This window comes from Nicotiana tabacum, chromosome 16, assembly GCF_000715075.1.
Source record: "Nicotiana tabacum cultivar K326 chromosome 16, ASM71507v2, whole genome shotgun sequence".
In the NCBI taxonomy this organism is placed as follows: Eukaryota; Viridiplantae; Streptophyta; class Magnoliopsida; order Solanales; family Solanaceae; genus Nicotiana; species Nicotiana tabacum.
In genome coordinates this window covers 21,479,849-21,487,628 of record NC_134095.1, presented here as the reverse complement: position 1 = coordinate 21,487,628, position 7,780 = coordinate 21,479,849, and positions in this window count along the sequence as shown.

The following is a 7,780-nucleotide window of genomic DNA, read 5'->3' as shown; positions in this document are numbered from 1 at the left end:
ACATCTCAAACTGTGGTAGAAACCATCGAGAACTCTCCAAAACCTCTTTGCACATAACCAAACAAGTAGAACTAAATATCTCTAACTCAACGAAGCCACGTAGGCCAGCAAAACCTAAGAGTACCGCCACAAAACACCTGTAGAAACTCACTACCTCATAAGGGCCAAAAGAGCCAATCGCATCCATTACCATGCCGATCCAACCTACTACCAAACTATCTTAGTTATCCTAGTTCCTTCTGAATTACCTTCAAATTGATACTTCTCCTTGCCATAATACCACAATCCTCAACCAAGACTCACCACACGAGACCCTAGTATAAACCACACTGTCCTAAGGCTCATAAGCTGCTGAATGCTCTCTTAATCACCCCAAAAGTATCACAACTAAGATACTCACTCTGAAGAGACCTTTTCCAAATATAAAGTCATTACCTTTGCCTTCCTGATACTGATATGTAGAATCTATAATGATATAGAAATGGCACTAGTCCTGATATCCTCTAATATAAATCTCAGTTTCTAGCCAAATACACATCCTAAAGATTCTCAATTGCCACACACAAATCTTGAATTCATTTGAACCATTCTCAAGAGTCTTCCACTCTACTCAAATCTCAATTAGACTGACCAAATAGACTGAACGACCGGTGCCCTATTAGCACTCCAATACCCAATGAAGTAACTCCACCTTAATGCAACCAAATAAATTCCTGCTCCATAAACATTACATTATTTACCAATAACAACTCAAATCGTTCTGTGATTTTTATATACTCATAAAGTTTACCCAAAATTTCCTTTATTCAAGTCATCGTTGGTCTCACCCTCTCTAGAACATAACACATTCACAAGTATACATCAAACCAAAACCAATACAACATATAACTGTGAAATCAGCTTGTCAATAGCGGATTCCTCCACTTCGCTCAAAGCCGTATATCAAAGCATTCAAAAACTCACAATGCCCATACTCTATTACTGCCATAATACCATAGTGAGATTCAACTAAATTCTTCATAAGCTCATACAACACAAACCATCTAGTATTCCAGATCATCTGCAAATCTCTCGTTCACCCTTGTAATAGTCAAGCCCACTCTCATAAGCGATCCCAACTCAAATTGCGACACATATATTTCACTAGTAAAAGAAAAATCCTAACAAACAACATAGGGGTCACAAAAACCTCAGGACACCCCGCAGGAGGTAACCCACATGCTTCGCCTCAAACTAACATCTCCTTATACCCTTCAACAGTCATAACCATTATGCAATCACTTAATCTTCCTAAGTTTGAACTCATATCACGACATGAAATCTACTTCACTCCTCAACTAAATATCATGAAAAGACCCTTCAACACACCCATAACCCAGGACTATACATTAAATCAAGATGGAAATCAAACACCAAATAGTTCTTTCTACCCTCCAAGCAGACCCTTCTCGTCATATTCAACCATATGAACACATCTCACAGTCACATCATACACATCACGTAGCCATCTAGCCATAAATTCTACGAATAGGGACACTGTCGGACATATAAATCCAAAAGCACATGTTCACACAATCAACACCTCTATGCTCAAACCATAGTAAAAACCTGGCCTCAAGTCCTCTAGACTGGCCCATCATCAGCAAATCGAAATTACATATCGCACCTCTTACATAGAATCACAAGTCGTTGATGTACAATTGATACCGAGTGCTCACATGAATGCACGGAAGGAATTCAAAGAGTCACACTTCAAGTTGAATCAATGTCGCACGATAAGGAAAGAATGATGGGACGTATATCCTAAATGTCCTGTAGCCTTTTGAAGATAGATATGGATGTCATCATATCGATCCGCAAGACTCTACTAGACATTTGTTCATGACTTGTAGAACCTATGAACCTAGAGCTCTGATACCAGCTTTTCACGACCCAAAATCCACCAGTCGTGATTGCACCTAACCCAACCAGCTAGGCAATCTAATTAACAATTATCCAGTTTTGTTTAACTTAATAAAACAATTAAACAAGAGAATTATCTAAATCTTACACATTTCCCAAGGACTGGCAGTACAAATCATGAGCTTTTACAAATGGAGTTTACAAAGAAACAATGGAACAATTACACAGTCTATTTGAAAAGTACATAAACAGAATTTTATAGTCTAAGGCTACCGTGAACAAGAGGCAGCTACACTAGGAACACGGGTACGCCTTCAATCCAGCAACCATCGAAAGTAGAAACATCGACATCCGAGATCTGCACGCACTGTGTAGAAAGTGCAATATGAGTACAACCAACCCCATGTACTCAAAAAGTAACAAACCTAACCTTAGGTTGAAAGCAGTGGCGAGCTAACACAGGATCGGGTCCAAATCAAATATTTCCACAACAGGTCATAACAGCATAAATGCAAGTATAAAAGAGATATCTCAAAAGTAAAATACTTAGCTTGTTCATAGTTTCAGAAAATGGTCATGCTTTTCATATATCTCAGTGAAAGAAAATCCCAGATCTCTAACCGAAAATGCCAAAAGTACGAGTAAGTTTGAATATTGTAATTTTCCAAATATCATTTCCATAATAAATAAAATGTTTCATTTTCTTTTCAAATAACAAGTATAAAGTGTCTCTCCATACCCACATATCAATGTATATAATAAGTCATGAATGACGTGATACTATATAACATGAGGAATAATGCATCTCTATGCTTGTATGTCATGTATGCATGTGAATGCCATGTATCTCATAGATGAAACATGTACTCACACTCTCAGAGTACTCAATATCATTACCTTGCATCCTCTCTTACTAAGCTCAATACTCAGCACACCAAATCACTAAGTGTTGTATAATAATTGATGTCGCGTGCATCCCGATCCATATATATATGGTCGACTGCATTCACTGGGGTGTACAGACTTTGGAGGAGCTTCTACAACCCGAGCGCTATATCGTTGCGACATGCAGCCTGATCCATATATCGTTGCAGCGTGAAGACCGATATTGCGGCATGCAGCCCGATCCATATATCATTGTGGCGTGCAACCCGATCTATATATATATTTATATACTCACAATCAGGCTCTCGGCCTCACTCAGTCATCACTCTCTCCAGTCTCGCTCACAAGCTCAAAATGTCATGAAACTAGCCAGACAATAGTGATATGATTCATCAACAACAACAGATGAGACTGATATACGATATGAATGCATGAATATGACTGAGTACAAAATATCAATGAAAATCAGGGAGATGACAACAAGAAATAACCACTATGGGTACAAACAATATCAGCATAAACCCTAAACATGATATTTAGCATGATTGACAACTCAATTACTTTATCACATGATGAAAACACAAATATCAAAAAAATAGAGCCACTATACAGGGTCGTGGAAACAATATAGTCCCATTTCACAAGGTGTACGCCCACACGCCCGTCACCTAGCATGTGCTTCACCTGAATACATGCCACAACCCTAGTTCACCAACCGTGAACATGTCATGACGGCACCTAGTCTCTGTGACCAGGTAAGCCTAACACTTGCGGAAACATAATAATTGCGGAAAAATAAAATACCATATTTAATTATCTAAAAAGGAAATTTTACTGAATGTCGCTCGGCATATACGACTCAATATCTCAAGACTAAAACAATCCCAAAACCCGGAAGCTCATGGGAAAACACAGGCTAGAGAAATGTATAGTGAGGCTCCAAACTCCATAATATCTAACAAACGGAAGGAAAGAGAACTAAGTACTAAAGATAAAATAAAGACGGAGAATCGTTGGTCTGCGGACGCAGCAGATCTACCTCGAAGTCTCCATAGTCCTCCTGCCTCACTGATAGTGCGCCTGAGTAGAGGTACCTGGATCTGCACATGAAAAAAACATGCGCAGAAGAGGCGTGAGTACACCACAGCGGTACTCAATAAGTGCCAAGCCTAACCTCGGTTGGGTAGTGACGAGGAAGGTCAGGGCCCTACTGAGGTTATATAAAATATAAAGATGTCAGGATAAGATAAGCAGTGCAATTGAGAACCTACAGTAAGAATCTATGCAGGATAATAAGAGTACAATAACGGAAACAATGATGAAAGCAAACCATAAGGAAAGTAACCGGGGATCTCTAAGTATCCCGAGGATCTCTTAGTATCCTCGACATGTACTAGGGATCTCTTGGTATCCCGAGGATCTCTCGGTATCCTCAATATAAGCCAGGGATCTCTTGGTATGTCACGACCCAAACTGAAGGGCCATGACTAGCACCCGACCACACTTGCCGAGAACCAACGCACATTTCATCTAACCTTCATTATTATCTTTTAGGGCTGACGAGATCAATATAAATGGTAGACCTAGATCATGGACAACCAGCAATAAAATATGATGGCATGAACATACATAGTAGGGGATGAACAGACAATCAAGAAACTACATATAAGGTATGAGCTACCACGCTACTATGAAAGACTATACAACAAAAACTAGCCGACAAGGCATACCAAACTATACATGAGCCGACACCTGTCTATGAGCCTCTAAAAGAACATAAGTGTTGCAACATAGCTAGATCAGGGCCCCGACATACCCATAATGTCTATAACAAAAATTGCATACCAAGACCAAGGCAAGTCCGGAGAAGGGATCTCGCCAATCACCGCTGAACTGGACAGTCTACTGTGGTGGGGGAGCTGCACCTGCCTGTCTATTAGGACCTGCAGCACGACATGCAGCGTCCACAAATAAAAGGACGTCAGTACGAATAAAGTACTGAGTATGTAAGGCAAGGAACCATAAATACGATCAGTAATGTAAGCAAGGATAGAAAATATACAACCTGTAACATCTTAGTACCTCTGAGGGCTACTTACATGAAATGCATGATACATATGTATAAATACATAAACCTTTAAAGCATTCGCCTATGTGGGCATCATCATCATCATATCGTACCCGGCCATAATAGGCTCGGTAGAATCGTACCCGGCCACGTGGAGCTCGGTAAAACCCAACTGATCAGTGGTTGCACAATAGGTGTCGTACCCGGCCAACTATAGCGTGGCTCGGTAGAGTAAAATAGATACATATATATAATGCATGCTCGACTCATGGAATCACATTCTAAACCTTTCGGAGTGACGTAAGGTCGGTATCCTCTATACACGTTATTAGGACTAACTCTTCACTATGAACCTTATAAGAATCAGGAAGTACCAACAACATTGATAACATAAGACTAAGAGAAGCAACATTAACATCAATCGTTCCATAAGAGGAAAAACAATGTAAGTACTGCTAGCTTCTAAGAGTAGAGTATCTTGGAAGATCGTTCATTACATTATGTACAATCGGAGTCGTGCAAAAGAAGGAAAGGAATAGCCTAACATACCTTGTATATACTGCCCCAATCTCAAGCTATGCAATTGTCAAAACTCCTTAGTCTACAATAAGAGAAACGATACTATCGTTATCATTTAAGCGTCATAACTATTATGTATCGACCACAACCTATTTTACGATGAAACGGACAGCACCTACCCTATATATATGACCTCACACCATTCAAAACAATCACCAAACAGCCCAAACAACATCAATAATAAACATATTGAGCCTCCCAAAATAGTCCACACACAGCCTAATCACTCCATACATACGACGACCACCATAGTCGTGTCAAACAACCTGGAAATGTTACGAATAACTATCAGCCCATAACCCTACATATATATGGTGTTTCTCCACACCCTTCCTCATCCAAAACTCCACAAGATAGTAGTAAAATACGCAGCCCAACAACAACGCAAAACAGTCCACAAAACAATAACATTACTACCAAACCTTTCGATATATATCTCACAAGTTCTAGCTTCAGTGGCTTAGCCACAACTTGGATAATCTTAAATACATATAGAGTAAGAGGTTATTTACCTTTATACAGAAATAAAAACTCCAATTTGACCTTAAATTTCCATGAAATATCCCTCCAATGCTGCCACAACAACAAAAAAGCGAAACTAGCGATCAATTAGTGTTTTTCGGCACTAGAATCACTTTAGAAGGCTTGAAATCACCTAGGATTGATATTAAGAACATGAGGGAGTATTTAAAGAACATAAACCCTTTAAAAAAACCTCCCACACGAGCTGGAACAACACAAAAATGAGCAACAACAAGAAGAACGAGAGACTTACTAGCGCCACGGAATTCCCAACACTTGATTTGTGTTGTTTGCCCTTTTTTTGGGTCTTGAATCTTGAGAGAACCTTGAGAGGTTGTTCCTAGGGTTATAAGGTCTGAAAATAGTGAAAAGAAATGACTTAAAACGGGTTGGAGTCATCCTATATAGGTCCAAATATCTTAAACCGACTTAGTGGGCCCCATAGAGAGGTGCTTGGCGCAGTCTCGCGAAAACGCGAATATCTCTCTACTCCGAGATCGTATCGATGAACGGTTTAATGCGTTGGAAACTAGACTCCTAGATCTTTAATTTTGTTGCTAGATCACCCCGTAATTCCTTGTAAATTATGAGAAAAGATTAGAAACATTTGACCCAATGTTTAAGTAAAATTATGAACCTAAGTTGCGACAACTTTTGTCGACTTTTGTTTCATAACTCGTTTGACTTCAAGACTTATAATACGGATATTATATGACTAAAATACCTTAATAAATGACCTCTTGAGTGTATTAAGCACCGCTAGATTACCTGAAAATACGAGTTACAACATCCTTGATTCGTTTAACTTCTAATACTGGTTAATCACCCTTATACACTCTTGTATCACTTAAGACCAATAGGATTGACTTCTTATCATCTCAAAGATAATTCCTTCTTGGATTTATGTTAACTAATATATGGCATGAACTAACACATGTGGATATGGGTTGTAACATGGTATCCCGAGGAACTCTTGGTATCCTCAATATGTACTAGGGATCTCTTGGTATCCCGAGTATCTCTCGGTATCCTCATTATATGTACGGGGGATCTCCCGAGAATCTAATCCATAGTCCCAAAGTAAATGTGCATGGGGAATCTCCCGGGATCTAACCTGTAGTCCCAAAGTAAATGTGCAGGGGGGAATCTCCAGGGAATCTAACCCATAGTCCCAATTTAAAACACAGAGCAGCAACACAAGAATATTAAATTAAACGCTAATTTCGTACCAAGTAAACATTTACTTCTAGCCTAACATGCTTCACGTAATGCAATTTAGGCAATTTAAGCAAATAGGCAATTAAGTCAACTAAACATGCCTTTCTAGACTAGCAACATGCTAAATTCATAAGTAGAATAAAACAAGAAAAGAACTCAATTGAAATACTTAAGGAAAAAATGGATTTTCAACAATTAGCTCAAGTATGCGCTCGTCACCTCACGTACAGGGCATTTCAATTATCAAATATAGCACATCCTAAGGGGAAAGGTCCTCCACACAAGGTTAGACAAGCCACTTACCTCGAACCGGCTCAAAATCAACTAGTAACCACGTTTTTGCCACGAGTATCCGACTCCAAATGGCCCAATCTAATCAATTCAATTGTAAATATCATCTCAAACAAATGATCCTATGTTTTAATTCAAAGCTAATACGCGAAATTATGGAAAATGACCAAAACGCCCCTCGGGCCCACGTCTTGGAATCAGTAAAAATTTATATTTCCAGAAACCTCGCACTCTCACGAGTCTAACCATACGAAAATTATACAATTCCAACACTATTTGGTCCTTTAAATTATCATTTTACATTTTTGAAAGGTT